Here is an 18430-nt window from a genome sequence, read left to right on the forward strand (position 1 = left end):
GGTATAGTACAAGGCCTATATTTCAGTTACAAATTTCAGCAAAAGTTATTACTTATTACAGAAAGTAAAATATAGAATATAATGAGATTAGATTAGATTTTTTTTTGCGTTAGCTTTGCAAGTTGAACTGCCACCGCGGAATATCATGATTAAGGACTCTATTCAGGTACGAACTTAGACCTGCGTGTGCGTGCGTGAGCCGTTCTATCAAATAATTATGAACACACCAGGAAACTTGAAAAACCTTTTTTCATAATTCATTTTCACTGCAATCTCGTAAATAGTGCGTTCGGGTGTCAACCAAAATGGCCAATAATTATGACCATGACATTAGCACGCACAGATCAACGCTGTACTAGGAAGTCAAGCTGCCCATTGTTGTTGTAATCACCAAAGCTGTGGACTATTAGATCTGCCGATAAACTGTGCAGAACTGAAGTGTTTTGTTGATGAATCGAAGCGGTGGGAATATTATCAAGGACGGAATGTTGAATTTTGAACGATCGTAATCTAAAGTCGACATTCATTTAGACCAATCAAGTCTTTTGGACAGATATTTAGAAAGAGAAAAGGGATCTAGAGATGTCATTATATCATGTTGTCTTATTCTTTATCCCGCTACTCTACTTCGTCAACTCTATTACTCGTAAATGCTTTTTTCGTAGGTTGCCTTTGAAAACAAAATTAAAATCTCAATAAGGTAATATAGGGAAATTTTAAAGTAACCTAAGTGACAACAAATATTATGGTAGTCATAATCTTAAAACCTCAAAAGAACAATTCCTACAATTCTCTAGCTCGTGGAGACAATATCATTAAAATTAAAACCACAAATCTATAAACACCACTCAATTACTGCAGGCTTATGGAAACCATAGATAAGACATAGCCCATAAGCTATCCAAATCGGGGTCAGGAATAGGTCAGTGGGCGAGCCTATGTGGGAAAATAGTCGCGGACAAGTGCGCGTGAGTCGGACGGCCTTGCGCCCGCGCAGCGGACACGCCCACCTCTCCCTGCCGCGGCCCGCGCTCGCATCGACTGTAAGACGTCAGTGAGAAAAGCTTAGTTAAGATAAATGTTAGAACTGTTGGTTTTTCATTTAAGTATGTTTTGGGTGACATCCTAAAGGCAAAACTTGATCTTTCTTGAGGATTTTACCCATTTTTTTTAATTGAAATTGGAAATGGAAATTAGAAACAAATAAGTCAAATGGAAGAGGAGATATACAAAAACGTTATTATTAATAGTCTCAGTGCAGTCTGAACTGATTAAAAAAACTAGAAACAGGTATTACGGAGAATCTGTTCTGATCTCCGACCTAGCACGTCAGGGCTTCACGTGGTGTGGCGTCAACAACCTCATCATCGACTGCGCCTGCGCACAATATTCGGTAATTATCCCGAGCTTAATAGCAAATTGGAAACATTCACTTGTTTTGAAGGCTAAACCGATTTTCGGTAGCGGAGTCATGGGGCTATCTAAATTCTTACATTATATGTACTAACATATAATTATATTACAAGTATATACCATATGGGATATTGAAGACTCAGACGCTAGATAAATTTTTCAGGAGTTACTTCTTCCGTGAAAATTTGATCGAAATAGTGCAAATCAGCTTCTATGGAAGAAATTGGCGAAGGATTTTTCTGGCGGTGAAGGAGTTGTTTTTAAAAAAAAAACAAGAATGACAAGTGTTGTCCAATACGGAGACCGCTTAATTAACAATCATTTGGTCGAAATATAAATCATTAAAACTTTTATTTTTCTGTTCGATGAGACAACCTATTCGGTGATCCAATTACAAACTATTGACCATTATAACAATCAGTAGCAACAACATAGTTATTCTAACCAGCTGATTAGGTACATAACATTTAGAATGCCAGCGGTAATCGAAACTAGTATTCAATCGAATGGCCACAGTTTACGCCGGAGGGAAGTAATATAAATAATTTGAATATTACAAGTGTTGTGGTGACCGCGCCCACCGCCGGCCGCCGGCAGCCGGTCCTGGGAGTGCGGCTTCGATTGGGTAACTGTCAATAAACGATGATTTACTTCGAATATTTATAATTGGAGTAAAGTTTACTAGATATACTGGATATCAATGTTCAGTAATTAACATTGAAAGTGCTTTTATTTCAAAGCTCTCTACGTACTCACATATCAGTCTTTAACTTCGATTAAATGACAGGTTTAGATAATCTGGGCCCCAATTCTGCTATTTAAAATGGCCGATGAATGAATGAAGCTTGGCTTTAAATGACAATTTTCATTTTCTCTTAAGCATTTTTCTAAACAATAATTGGAAATTCAATGTGGGATGCTAAACTCAAGGTCAATACAATTGAGTTCCAATTATTGTATTTGCAAAAAGATTAAGAGAAGAGGAATAATTTCAAATTTAATTCTATTGCCATTCATTCTTCGGCCATAGTAAATAGCGGAATTGGGATCCTGGTTTAATTTTAGATTAGTTTAGGATTGAGTTTTGGATATTTGTTCGAAATATTACAAAAATACTCTGGATTGCAATTTTTGGAGGTATTGTATCCGATTCTCGTCATCTTACGGTACAAGGTACAAGAGATATTTAAAACAATTTACGACAATTCGAAAATCTTCCATGTGGACGAAACAAAACGTGACGTTTATTACTATTCTGTAACGAAGTTTATTTTGCTTACATTGTAAACAATAATTACTAGTGTGACATGCTATGAACAAACAAAACAATGTGGAAACACTCATTATACGTTTACTCGCGTACAAAACTGTGTAGGTTAATAAGATATAGTTTTGATCTACTTAATATAAAACATTGTTTTGCTTGAAAAGCCAAAAGCTTACAATTACTATCAGGATTAAGCTTTTGAAGAAGATCAATTTCTTATGTCCGTTTTCTAATAACCGGCAATAGTTAGTGTTCTTGACAAGCAAAGAAGTTTTTGAATAGTTTTGTAAGCGACTGTACACCGTGTTGCAATTTCCGTTTACCAATGATGTTGTAGTTAAGATATACTTCTGTTCTAATTGTAAGCATACATTTTAATATATTTAAGACACTTTAGTTTACAAAAATCTATATTAACAGTTGAAAGAAAAAATGCATTTCTGCCTTGAAAGTTCATAATAAGCTCCCGGTTTCAAGATAACAAATTTTCTGATTGAAGTCATTACAATTTTAATTCTTTTAGATGTAATATATTAAATTAATTCACGTTCTATTATTATGACAGCTACGTAGCTAACTATACTTGTGTCAAATATCATTATCATCGTCCTTGACATTCGCGCCAAAATTAATCTTTTTAAACTTCACCGTTCACCGCACAGCCTATATTAATTTGATAGCTGTACAGAGGCAAAGGTCAGTACATGTGCGGCCACTGCCTAATGTCCGGGCTGCGCGCGCGCAGGTGCATGATTGTGAGATACCGGCTCATTGTTGAGTTACGCAATTTGTAGTTCATTCGCATTAAGTGTTTATTTCGATCAGTTCGTCGGCTTGGTGTTTTTTTTTAGACGTCTTATGTCTTTACATTACCAATATTTCAAAATATATCATTTAGAGATGTTTTATACCAAAACTTAAGACCACAATTATAAATCATTGTGGTGCAGTGATTAGTCATAAACTTAACTTGTTAAAAGCTAACTAAAAAAAAGTCATTCCAATATCTTTTTTTCTGGATGCGAAAACATCAAATAATTCGTACCGCTTTGAATTAAGCAGATTACTGATATTTACTGACTGACTACCCCCCAATGTGGATGGACCGATGATTTGAAGAAGGTGGCTGGCAGCGGATGGATGCGGGCTGCCCAAGACCAGGATGGTTGGCGCTCTTTGGGGGAGGCCTACGTTCAGCAGTGGACGGCGATAGGCTGAGATGATGATGATGATGACCCCCCAATGTTCCTTCCTTTACCCCTTTTGTACCGAGGCCGTAGTATCCCCTTCATTTAATCCAGCTGATATTACAATATCCTCAATTCACCCCCAGACTCCCCATTATACGGGGTGTATACAATACATCATACCTTAAGAGTTGTTGTATTGTAATACAGTGTGTAATAAGCTTTATAGTGTTGGTATTAAGTCGGTGCCTGCGTCGATTAGTTTATTACACTAATATAGTAATAGACCACTTACTGCTGGTAATTGCACCTAATTGATACAGCTCTTGAGAGATTAGATACAAGTTGAACGCTTCATTCAGGATATGAGGTAAAAAGTTTAAATAAACCGTTTTTGGTTATGAGGCTTCTTGAGAATAATGTATATCGTTACGAGGTTGCAATATTCTGATGGTTTATATCTATTGTCGTTGTAACAAAATATATTAAAATTAAAATTCGCTTTTTACGGTCACAAATATGTGATTATGATAAGTATGACAAATTGAATTTGTGGTAGGAAGTCCAACTCGCACTTGAACGGTTTTAATCATAGTTACATGCATTTTTTAAATCAAATATTGTTATCATCAAACACTCACAAAGCTTTCTGACGTAATGGAATTATACATAGTTCAATGTCCATTCAACCACTGCAGAGCAAGTTCAAAGAGAACGCAAAATGAAAGTTACAAAAGCCAAGTAAAATATAATGAAGCAACAACTTATTTAATTAAACTAAGATATAACAACACTTAAGTTGTTCAAGTCACAATATTAATTTACTTAATTATATCTTAAGATACGAGCAAAAATGCCTAAAAATCACCGCCTGACTTGTTAAATGGTGATTACGAACAAAATAGAGCAGGCAGACTAATGGTAGTTAAATGAGGCCAGATTTATCGTATTATTGTCTGAGACGTGGGGAAAAAATAATTATGTGCCGTTTTTACGCGTTGACATGTTAATACCGGGCTAAAAAGTGGTCCGAGGGGCATTACTGTGTCATTCCCCGGATAATTTGTGGGCGAGGCGGTGATGATCCCGCGGTATGCAGTGTTTGCCGAACGATTTCTCACACACGTCCGCACTGATTGTTTGCAGATAAACTTGTAGCTTGGTGAAATGTGGATGAAAAACATTAATGGCGGAGCTTTTAATGCGTTTCGCGAATTACATATAAGTGTGATGACGAAAGCTTCAGAGAACCGTTGATGGTCATTTGAATGACGCACGCGTTGTATCGACATGACTCGCTGACTGGCACATATTGGGTGGTATCGGGGCCTCGTCACCACGCAATACCACCCAATACGTTGAGGCTCACTCATTACCTACATTGCAGTTATAATTTTTGCGGAGATTCCAATTATCATTTGCAATAACTGTGATGATGATGCCAGGTTAATTTAGGGTCATATAGTCAAATCCGCTTAAAACCACAAAGAAAATCTTATCGAAAAATTCATCAAAATTATTGGTTGGGATATCGAGGTAAGGTTGGGAAGGGTTCGGACTCACATTGGAATATAAGCCTGACGAGAAACTACAAGTGTATTTTGGCCCCTTTAGCTGGTTGGCAAACATATCTCAGGTTATATTAAACTCCACAAAAAAAAAGACATTCGTTTGTCAACACAAGTCGTGTAATGATTGTCACCTTTACGTAAACGCACATTTAACTCATTTTCACCAACAAAAGCTCAGGAATTCTTTTCTTACGTAATACTTTCATCGTTGACGCAAGAGTAATTATGGGTGCGTCTGCTAAATACCTGCGAGGTTGTGACCGAGGTGGCTGGAAGGTGCAGCCTTATTGCATGGTTATGTAAACTGATTTAACTTTTAAGGTTCTTGAGTATACATACTTATGTGGATACGACTGTATGTACACTATTCCTCAATTTTATGAGACAGATATTTGAGTCATAACAAATGCAACGTTTAACTTCGCGTATTTATCGGAATTGATCGGCTAGTTTTGGACCCAACCGGAGTCCCTAATCTTGAACCTGATCTCGAGCGAGATAAGCCAGAAACATTGCATTGTAAGTATGATAGTAAAATAGATAAGTCCTCATAAAATATACGTACTATAGAAATATTTGATTGACTGAAATTACACATCCACCTATCACCGAGTCATCACCGACAGAAGGCAGAGCGTCATCAAAGCTGACACATTACCACGTAACCTGACACCACCAGAAACAATTTACTTCACAGCACTAAAGCCTTAAGAATGCTTTATGTTTTCCGACGCTTACGTAAGCTTGACATATGTACAGCCAAGCTTTATGTACGCGTGTTTACAGCATTTTTATGGCGCGGAAGAAACTTTGGGATAGGTCTAATTGTTGCGAAGTGTACTACCGCTTCCTATCGTAAAAGCATAACCGTCTCGTTGTTCTTTTTAATGGTATTGTTAGCAATGAACTGTTTTATTGGAGACACTTTTTTCGCATTCTTGGGACATCGCACACGAGGAGGTCTTGAAGTTTACGGTACCAGTCATTTTAGTCTTCAAAAGACTATGCTCTGCAGTATCCAGTAGTTGTTTAAAACTTAAGATTGTAGTATGAAAATTAATTGTATTCTAACAATTTTCCGCTCTGGTGTCAAGCGGAAAACAATTACTATTAATATATAGCCTTCGAGTGCATCGCATCTTAGTAGTATTGTTAACATACATATATTTACACTTGTATTACCATCCCAAAACCCTTTTTAGTCAAAAACACCTGCTTTTAGCAATAGGGACAACAGTTGGTGGAGTGTTATCTTATTTTAATTCTTGATGTGTGTATTCAATTACTAGAAGCGAATGTATTAACGAACTTTTTACCGATTCACAGATAAATTACGTTCCAAAATTATTTTTGAAATGAGTTCATTTTACAAGAATTAAAACTAAAAGCTTCGTAGGATTTTAAATTTGCAAATATTTGATAAAGTCTCTATTAAACTTTACCTGTAGAAATTTAATTTTAAGTGTACGTATGTTCATTACTTTGACTGAAATAAAATAGAAATTATGGCATGTGGCTTGTCCTTAACGTTCACGCCAGATCGAGTCCTCAGGGCCTCTAGTATCGGAACTCGGGATATATCCTCACATTTGCATAAGAATTCATAATACCAGTTAATTTACATTCCGTTCGGACATTAGTGTATTGCTATCGTAAATATTGATGAATTTATTTGTTTGATCAGTCAAAAGATTGTGTTAATTGTACGCGACCTTACTGGGTGGCCTCGGTTATGCAAATATTTTATTATTTTAATCAATCTGGGCACACTTCATCGTCGTACGCGGGATAAATTACCGAGTGATTTTGTATTTAATTGCCTTGGTTACAGAGATTCTGTCAGCTATTAAACATAGTTTTATTTCTTGTTGGCAATTTATTTGTAGTTTATAATTAAATGTTAATAAGTGGTTTGATTATAAAAAAAACTCGGTCAGTTCGAATGATGCCCGAAAGAGGTTTGAGAGGTACATCATCGATATGGCACCGGATCACCTTGGCCAAATTACCAGCAGTAGGTACCCACGTACAGCCTGCGATCTGCTCGCATACCACGAAAATAACTGGCTTAGGGCACAACCATACACCACGCTACACTTTATTACCATTGGTATTGGGGTCCCAAAACTTTGGTGTCGTGGAGATATGACTCCATCAGTTTGGAGTTTTGGTCCAAACCAAAAGGCTGGAAAATTTGGGTTGAGAAACAAAGGGGGGGGGGGGGATTAAGCAAGAAGCCTTACAGGTTTGCTTTAATCTTAATCTGTAGCACCAATCGAGGACCTGCCAAAGGACAATTCTCTGTTCTGTACCTTCCTATACCTATAAAACTAAACAATAAACATTGCCAGTAAACTACATCAACATAGTTGGTGCAAGTTAGTCGCCTATCAAATTAGTATCGTGTATGAAGCAGCCCTTATTGCATTCTGACCGGTGCGCAGTGTAATGGACGCCATTTGGCAGCTTAATAGCTTTTGATAGTGTATGCCGATTTGAGGATAACACTTGATTTGAATTTGTTCGGCTGTAACACTAGGGAACTGTGGACATTGTGGTCGTTTGTTCTGTTTATTGATACTGTCCACTTTGTTAGTTCAAGATAGAGCATGTACTCGTATTGATTTTCAGAAGGCCAGTTGCGAACTCCTTGACAAGTTTACCAATTTGTTTAATGAACTTTATTTATGCAATGATGCAGTTCGAAGTAGTTAATAACTCTGCAGTATCATAATTACTTATTAACTGTTAAATCATTTAAGCATTTTTAGGTATCTAATCTAACTACTAATGTATCCTTTTTTTCTAATTTAGGTAAGTGGAAGAGGGTGTCAGACTTTAACTGACTTAAACGCACCCATGTTCCTTTCTCTGCCCTTTATGTGCATTTATTTACTCTAAACTGAAATATATCTTTAAGTAAAGGCAAAGTTCAACCTTTTAAAGTATTTTGCTTAGATATTCACTTACAAAATAACATGTAAATACATACAGAATCAGTCCGATCAAAAACGGTAATGGTTGCTAGCTTAACACACTCCCCATTAAGGCAGTCAGCACATTCGTGGCACTATTTATGCCAACACTGATCTATGTGTAAAATGTCGGCGTTTATAGAATTCTTTAGCAAATCTCGTGCCCTGCATACGAATGTTATATTTATATTTGCAGTACTTGACATGGATTGTGTCATGAACTCATGCACACCTTTAATTAGAGGCATGATATTTTTAATCTCACATGATTCAATGTTTTAGCTTTGATAAATATACTCTTTTTTTGCGGATGAAATCCTTCAATAATCAAGCCGGCCCTTATGATGGTAAAGATCGATGTGAGTAAGATTAACTATAACATAGACATCTACTTTTTCGCATTTATTCATTTTTAGCGCATGTTGCGTAATTTTAATATTTATTAACATTCTTAACCTTGACATGAAAGTTTCTCACGTCAAGGTAGAATACAAGCAGTGTCATTCAATTAAATTCAATGTAAGTTATTAAAATGATTAATATCATCGCTTCGGTGTGATTCAGACGGCAATTTCAGATAAGGCTCTATAGCCATTGATCCATATAGCTCGGTAGGCGTTACAATTGATATTCCCACAAAGTTCGGCGCTTGCGCATGTAATTGTGATGATTACGAGCATTAATGCGCAGGCGCCGCTGACCAACACATTCCTGCGCAGCTGGGCGGCGGTGTTGCCACACTCCCTGGGAAACTATCATGTTCTCACATATAACGCTGGTTTTTAGGAGTTTCATGGGAAACATGTGTCATTATAGGTAACCCTAATTTCCGATCATCATTTTTCGTTAATGAAGTAATTCTTTTGATATTAAATCATGAAGCAATATTTTAATAGTACATCTTCATTATTCACCTTGAAAAACAATATTTTGCCATCGGTATTTGCATATGATCTATTGAATATATTGGCATCTAACCATAGCTTAGATTCGTATTTGCATAATTAACATCTCTCAAAATTATTTCATAAATCAAAATCATCAGTGACTTCGTAATAACACGATTTTAGTACCTAATCCCACATAAACTATTCAATTAAGCGTATTTTGCATTGATAATTGGCAAAATGTGTGAATTTAAGATTTATTTATTGCCATCATAGGTTTGCTATTGCCGTTATTTTGCAAATTAAGTCAATGTCGCACTTATGGCGATGTTTGGAACTTTTGATTGGCGTTTCTTGCGAATTTTCTTAATAGCTTCTTTAAAAGGTGTTACTATTATTCAACATCCTAATAGTATATGCTTGTATAAGGCTGTTTCGCAATATTTTCTTGAACTCCCACGCGCTTACTTGTGGTCATTGTCTTAACGCAATTTTGATAATTACTAAATTTTTTGTCTATATGTTGTAGGAAATAGTGTAGTTTTTGTAAACACCACAAATTGATAATCGTCGATTTATTGTGTTGTGTTGGAAATGTTGGAATATACAGGACTACAAAATCTTTATACATCCACTTTTTATTTTAAAGCACCCTAAATCACATCAAAAATAAAAAGCTAGTTCAAAAAAAAATACTTCACATTTTGAAATAAATGACTCCACAAAAATAACCATTCAAAACTGTATAATAAATGTCTATACCAATGCCACATTGTAATTCATACCAAGAAACAATAACGAAAGTGCTACCCACAAGCAAAGCGAAATTTATTCATACGTTTAACAAGATAAATAAAAAGGATATCAATCACGTGTGTGGCGGCGAATGCAAATATCTCGGGAGCTCAGGTGGTGACAATACCATCTCCAACACTTTCTCGAGACAGGTAGTGACGTCATGGTGTCGTGGTAACAGTAGGACAAGTCGAAAGCGGTGTTCGGGGAACTACTCCGCCTATACTGTGTATGACCGAAGTTAGAGGATAAAAATGCGTCTCAAAAAACGTTTCTCTTATTCTAAACGAAACTACAGTTTCAATAATAAAGTTGGCCCAAATATGGTGCCCTGGAAAACACTTCATAATCATCATTCCCCTGCAATTATCCCAATTATTATTTGGGGTCAGTGCTTCTTCCATACCTTTCTATCTGACGTCATCTCACAAAAAAACACTCTTTGCAGCCATATCGGCTTTTACACAATCCATCCCTGGGACACTTAATAAAATAATTCTGTTCTCGGTTGTCCTCACGTATTTTTCAATCACCTAGGTTCATAGAGATCTGAAAAAGTAGTTCTATGTCATGGTTTTACTGTCTCCAGTTCCCTACATCATCCTTGCTCATGAGTGGGAGCTACGTCACAAGTTGATGTATTAATATGTCCCTGTTATGATAATCAAGCCTCCTGCCGACCGCGGCACATACACTTCTTATTTTATTTGCAAATTCTTTTTTCTTTAGCGCAACCGCTAATAGAAATACATATCGCGTTTAACATCTTATTGCAGCTTCCGTTGTGATTAAGATCTTAAAAAAAGGATTTATTCTAAGGATTGTGTACCTTTTGTATTGTTAGAATTATCCCATGAACTTAAGCAGCACTCCTTCAAGGTTTTAAATACAGATTCTGATCGAACAGAAATAAAAATAGAACGACGGTGGGAAAAGCTCTCTTACGAAATAAGTAAAGAGGAATTCTTACTTCTCAAGGGTCGTGCGAGTGAATTTGGTAGGCTCTGGAATGTACGATGCTTGTAACAAAATTTTGAATTAGATAATGATACTCCTGCACTTGTCCTCAAGGCAAGTTCTCCTGCAATTTTGGGGCAATCTTAAAAAAAGATGTAAAGTAATTACCCTCACGCAGAGCCTACTGGAGGCTCGCTAATGCCCCGGCTATAGTCCGCTCTAATTACGAAAACACTTACAAACGAAATTTTGCTTATTTTTAATAATTACCCGTGGTGTTATTAAACGAGCATTCTTCCACATAGTAATTGGGTGCGCTTTAAGTAACAATGGGAATCTCCACAAAAACACTCCGACAATTATTTTAAAATGTCACATTATTTGTACAACTGACGAACGGACCAAAACTCTTTTGTATACGTTAATACGGCTTTGTTTTGTGAGAACTTTTATATAAGCATATTAAGATTTATTTTTAATCTGTTGCGAGTGTAATACACGCAGTACTTGGAATTATATACAGACGTTTTTGCAGATAAACGAACTGAAATGTCAGGCAATAAACATAGCGTAATAAGCCCAGATGGCAGCGCCCGCGCAGGCCGGAGGGAAATTTCACGGACTCATCTTGATTTTTTGTTAAGAGAATATTAAAGGTTACACATCGCAAAGTGACTTTTTAAAATTAATACAGAAACAAGACAGGCCTGACAAACGTCGACAGCCCATCGCCGATTTGATCCACTTCGAATGCAAGAAATGCAAAGAATGTAAAATGTAATAAATACAAGTGTATTTTTAGAGCATGTGTGATTCAAGTATCGCGGCTACTGATACATGAGACATTACATTTTATTTGTAAAAAAGAAAGAGAGAAGTAATATTCTTTGGAATTCTTTCAACTGATCCGAATTCTGGTAGGAATTCTTCAAGGTAATTTAATGTAAATAAAAGCTTTGATCATGTTGAGTAACCTCTAATAATAAAAACACTTTTACACTACAGGGTGGTCCACGATTCGAGTTACATCCAAAAGCAGCGTACCGACGTAATACTTTATTATTTTTTTCGACATATCAACAGCCCACACAATAGCCTGAATAAAATCACTCACATGTAATCGATAATTAAAATGATCCCTGATTTCTCGATACAAAAGATCAAAAAATCGATTACTCATTCTCATAACTACTTTGCGATAATCATGGGATTAAAACAACAATACAACCTGTTGATCGAAAATCACCTTTATTCCGTATCACTTAGAGTTGAAAATTCAAGTATGAAATTAATGTTAACACATCAATGACTATGCAAGTGGTGGTGATTAAAAATGCCACACAAAAGGCACAGAAGGTGGAGATAACCAAATTAGCTGGAGCCATAAAGAAGTTTATTTCAGTTAAGGATATGGTGGTGGGGAGGTACAGATACAGTGGACTGTCAGAACTGCCGGAGACGGACAATGGGAGCGAACTGATGAGAGTACAGAGAATTAAGATGTTACTGGTGATCAAGTACTTAATAGTATTATTTCTTTTTCATTGTTGAAGTTGTGTGTTTAAAAGTTCTCTTTCTACATACATTAGTGTTTCAGATTGTTCGGTCTAAAAGTTAAAACTGGGAATTATTGCTGAAGATCTGCGTTGACTACGACATCTCCGATTATCTCGACAGTTTACAGTTCAGTACATGTTTCTATTTTCGCCGAGTTTTATCTGTACAGTAGTGCACATAGCCGGGTATGGCCGCAGGTAACGTGAGCCGCGACTATCTCGCGCGTCGCTTCCTGCTCGCGCATCAATCGGCGCGTGCGACGATACGCTCAGGTTACCGCATACTCCGCGCTTCAGATAGGATTGTAAACGCGGAGAAAATTATCACTACGCCGTATACACATTTAAAAATATAAATGATCGATGTTTAAATCAGTCTTTCTATATATTTGGGAGGTATAAATCACATTGATTTCTCTAGATTTCGTGATACCACGGAGACTTAAATGTTTCGAAAAATAAAAAGCTCCTTGGCTGATCTGATCAGTCTAATTCAATTCATCATTCAACATTTAAAAAAAAAAATGCCAAACATTAATGGCAAATAAAATATTTAAATTCTACTGATATTACTACCTCTGTCCAACCCTAAGTTAACCATATCTATTTGTCAATCAAGAATCCAGGAAACGTTTGCAGGAAATTTTAGAAGTTTGAATTAGTACCGACAGATGGAGCTTTAATTTTAGTTGAGATTAGCGAGGCTTAGAGTAATCTAATGAATGATCTGCTGCACCACCTGGTTGCCGGAGTGAAGATATAATGGACTTAGATGGAGGAAATTAGTCGATGGATTGAGCAGATGTTTCCTGGATACCATTTATTGAGGATGAAGTAGGTACGTAGAAGCATAGTCTGTGAAAACTTATGAAAACTTTAACGATCACATACTTTTTATTTAATTATCCCTCCAGTTCTTTAGTAAGCTTAGTAGCAGCAACGTAACTGAACGCATTTCGTAGTACGAAACTATTTTCTTACTTGAGTTAAAGAGAACAAGTGTTAGTGTAAATAGATTTATGGACCTTTTTTCAAGCTTGAAGAGAATTCTTTAAAGCAACCACTTGCTGCCCAAGGTAACCATATCTACCTGGCCGGCGCATGTTCGCCAACCAAACGTGTAAACTGAGACATTGTTGTTCATTTTGTTGCATTCCCAAACTACAATGGCGAGGAATGTTCCAACTACTTATACATGGTGTTCTCTAGTGACCCACAGCTCGGTGTGGTCCTGCGCGGGCGCAGCGTGCTCTTTTTGCCGCGCGGCAGCCGGCAGGCGACGCCGGAACAATGGACGCAATCTAACATCTCCCATATTGTCTACCAAACGCTCTAATAGCTAGCCCGCAACCATCCGAGCTAGGAACGCGTGTTGATGCGGCATTCTACGGATAGCTCCATTATTTAGATGTCAGTACAGTAATGTCTTGGAAACTTATGATGCTAAGTTGTAAGTCAGGAACTCAGCTTTTCCGGAAACTGAATTTACATCATGGAAAACGCGTGCACCAACAAAAAAAGTCTTAGATGACCTAAAGTTTATCTTATCTAAATCTCCATCAAATGCCTCTTAATCTAGACGGTACTATTCTCTCTAATACCAAATTAACTGGCTCTAATTAAGCTCGGTGTGAGTGTGGATGTGCGCAGTGTGTGCGGCGGCTCTGCGGCGCGGCGGCGGTCAGGTGGTCGGCGCGGCTGCCCGCGGCGCTCCTCTCTCATTGTTCGCTCGCCCGGCCTGCGCACGCGCACCTATTGTTTCACTCAACTTTTTCGCCACTTCGCCACTTTACTAATGGCGCATTCAACTTGCGTGAGCCATTATGCAATTATATTTTGCTCTATTCAAGGGTAAAGTTTTGTATCTATCTATAAATAATGAATATAATCTGTTATATCCTGATTGTAATGTATTGTCTATCGGCTGTTTCCTAATGTTACTTGGATTAGCCGGTACTTGTAATCAATTTGTATGTAAATTGTAAGTAAAGTAAGTAAACAAGTATGTGTTGCTCACGTACGAGGTGTTTATTTAATTGTTTGTTTATTAGTTGTTGCGTCAACACTATTGCTGTGTAGCAAACAACTCGTGTATTGTACTAGAGATTACTATAAATTGTTGTGATTATTGTGGCCTGTAACTAACCATAGTTACGGGCCGTTTCTTAAAGCAATAATTTCAAAATTTTACGTTACGCGGAATCAATTAAAAATGACAACATGAAAGGCGTTGCGCACGCGCAAGGTCTGCCCTAACCTATGGTTGACACAACACAAGATCTATTATAACAAATCTTATAATTTAAAACGTTAATATTTTTGTAATAAAGATTGATCTTTTGTGAAAATATTTCTACAATTGTAGAGCTTTCCATTAGACTCGTCCAGAAATTCATTTATCATTTGTCATATGAAACATTAAGCACCCCTTTTTTGTTCTACACAATTATTTCTCAAATTTTTCAGTCGTAAAAATTACCAATTGATATTTCATATCACTTTATTTGTAAAGCACACGCGTTCGACCCAGTTCCACTGTTCATAGATTTTTTGTTTCGTATTAAATTGTGAAACTGAACGCTAGCTAACTTTATGCACACTACATAGTACTAAAGCATTATGTTTAAAAGAAAATTAGGAAATCGCAACTAGAAGTGATCATAGGTAATCAATGTCAAATGTGGGTAGCTTCATGCTGTGTGTATGAATATGAATAAAAATCGCGTTATCAAAAAGCATTTTTAATTAATCTTATGTATTTAAAATAATAAATTTCATTTATTGGACAAGATAAATGTGTTTTTGCATACATATATTTTAAAATGAACTGTCTAGGACAGAATGTTGAATATTCATAGAGCTTAATATATTCAAGCAAGCACGAGTGCACATTAATCTCGCGTCGCTTAGCAACTTAGCCACTGTGTAAACGGGTTCTTAAACATAAACGCGAAACCGTAGTAACAAATAAAAACAAAGATAATTCATTAACACTTTCTGAGTAATATTCATAAGAGAAACACGCATAAAACGGCGTGAATAATTTCATTCAATACGAAACCTGTTCGTCGTAAATAAGTTGAAGCGACAGATAACACGCGGCTAATATTAAAGGTGGAAGATGAGATAGGGAAGGCACGCGGCCAGCTGGCGAGCCACCGAGCAGCGTCCGGGCCGGACCGCGCGGCCGGCCAGCCCGGCGCGGCCGCTGCCGGACAGGTGCGGGTGATCAATTAACAAGGATCGATGGCTGAGATTACGCGGAGCGCGTGCGCCGGCCCGGACGATTTTATGACAAGCGGCGCACGATGTGAGCGACAGCGACTCTACTGCACCTACTAATATGTAAATATTTAGAAGAGAGGAAGAGGCATGTTGAATCTACAAAAAGTTTTGACGGTAAAAATCTAGGTAGACAGTTATCCAATCGAAGGCCAGGCTTTATCAAAACATAAATTACAGAAATCGTAGTCATGAGGAAATAATTTCAAAACAAATTAAAAACGTTTTTTTTTTCAATTACTTCAAAAGCATCAAATAGCATATAAAAGTAGTAGCAGTTGACAGCAACATTCCCAACACTTATCCCGCAGTCAGCAATACAAATATTGGCGGGCATTCCAATCAGTCGCGGCTCAGATGCGAGGTGGCGATACACGCGGACCAGCTGCCAGGGAACCCGATACATCTCGCTGCTGACTATCTCAGCTATTTCGAGAGCGAAATCAAGCCTTAATTAATATGCAGTGGCTTAACGTCAAGAATTCAAACAGGACTGGCTTTCTCACGGAGGAAAATTAACAGGAAGAAACGTTGCGAAAGGTTTTAGTAAAGCTTAGGATTAATTGTTTGGTGTTCATAATTGTTTTAAGACGGTAATTGCATCGTAAAAGGTTTGACCATCATGGTAGTAGATATCTAGAGAATGCTAGACGATTAGCAACTCACCACTAAAATGACATCACTTGAAAAGATAACAACAGAAATCAAGCATTTTGTCGAAACATTCTACGCACCCTATAATATGATAATTGAAGCTGAAACCTCGTAAATAATCCAGACCTTAAAATCCTACAATCATGACGAACAATTCGAAATTCTTGGGCAAATTTTCGGAGTTATAAATCACGTCACAATGGACCCCAAAGCCTTGCTTATTGAAATTTTGACCGAGCCCTTATTGTTTGGGGACATGCAATTGATTAATGCGGTCGAGTGTAACATGTTATTATTTGCCATTTAATGTAAAATGAGATTAAGGAGTTATATTTAGTTTGTGTTGGTGTATTTTCAGATTAGTTTATTAGAAATGGCAACTCCACTAAACGAAGGAGTCTAAAACACTAGACTATTATCGAAAGCTTTTTCTTCCGATAGTTGGACTTAGGAAAAAAGAACGAAACAAAAGAAATATCAAAAATTAAACTGAAATAACATTCGAATGTTGTTCCGCATGTTACATATATTATGTTGAAGTTGGACAAAATTACTGTACAACAAGATGAGACTAATGATATGTAACACCTAGTAATTACAGTGCCACAGATCTATAGCTGATGGTACTGGATCTGCCACCAGATTAGCGCACAATGCAGTTCACAGTACGCTCCACACCATGGAGGCTTATGAGAACCGTTGTGTACCCACGACCTGATATGCCAAACATCCTACAATAGATCTTGGATATGTCTGAACATTAGTTGCTAACCAGTTCTGATAAAACAATTGAATTGTCATATTTGTATCCGCTTTAATAGGACACGGTACATATGTATAATCTGGTTCGCTAGATGTGCTTAGCAGTTTCACTCGCTTTTTAATGTTGCTATTGGTTATAACGGAATGTTACACAGTTGGTACTTCTGTAAGTCAGTTCTAGTCTTCGTTGACTAATGGTCAATCAAACACTAAAGATTACACCCTTAGGCATACCGTATGTTATTTCTTTCTCTGCTGTAATTGTTTGATCTACAATACAGAATTTTATTTCCCTAGGTATTTGAGTATTTTAACAAAACAAACAAATTGATATACTCTTATTTTATCGCAGTATTTTACAATAATTTTCAAGTATAATAAAATTAATAACTACTCACGTTCACAAGAATTCGTTGAACATAACAAGTTAAATTTACAGTCGATTAGCAGGCATCCAGAGAAATCTTAGACCGGGCTAAAAACTTAAACCAATTAGCAAAATAAAGATGATTACAGCAAGAGTGAAGTTTCCGCTGTTTTCAGCGGGGTTAGGTAAATATCGCAAATTATAATTAATTCTCGCAATAAATCTCTATAATACAATTATAGTATACTAGACTTATTGCGAGTTTCCGGAATCGATTACACACCTATTTTAACACGAACTCAGGATATTTTAAATGTCTTAATTCAAATCCAATATTTTTTTCATTAATATCTCTTGACAAAAAAAAATCTTTGTCAATTTTTCACTAGGATTGTTCTTCACGGCAAGGATTTTTTTGGATAGATTGATGATGGATGCAGCAATGAGTGTCTCTTACCCCTCACACCCATGAAAGTGGGTACGACTCTGCTGGCTCAAATACACCTTACTAGTTCCATTACAAGTACTAAGAAGCAATAGAAGTGTGAGCGTACCTTTATAGTCGTCTGTCGGTCACGTATGCGCGTGCGCAGGCCGCTGTTACCCGAGCCCCGACCTGCGGAAGGAAATATCATGAAACTCTCTGTGAACTAAACCACTTCATTATGTTGTAGGTTCTAGAATTTATAGAATAAATATATAGCGGTAAGGTATATTTTGGAAGATAAAGCGACTTCAATTGTTAACTGCGGCAATT

At 36.9% G+C, this 18430-nt stretch overlaps 1 protein-coding gene across 1 annotated transcript in view; it reads right to left on the minus strand.

Annotated features, from left to right (window-relative positions):
• The window catches only part of LOC113500961, a 97051-nt gene that overhangs the window by 27744 nt on the left and 50877 nt on the right, over positions 1-18430 (minus strand). The window contains exon 3 of the mRNA XM_026881916.1: positions 18228-18289. The gene's annotated coding sequence lies outside the window, so the exon portion shown is untranslated. The remainder of the gene's footprint in view (positions 1-18227; positions 18290-18430) is intronic.

The sequence above is a fragment of the Trichoplusia ni genome, chromosome 15, assembly GCF_003590095.1.
Source record: "Trichoplusia ni isolate ovarian cell line Hi5 chromosome 15, tn1, whole genome shotgun sequence".
NCBI classification, from domain to species: Eukaryota; Metazoa; Arthropoda; class Insecta; order Lepidoptera; family Noctuidae; genus Trichoplusia; species Trichoplusia ni.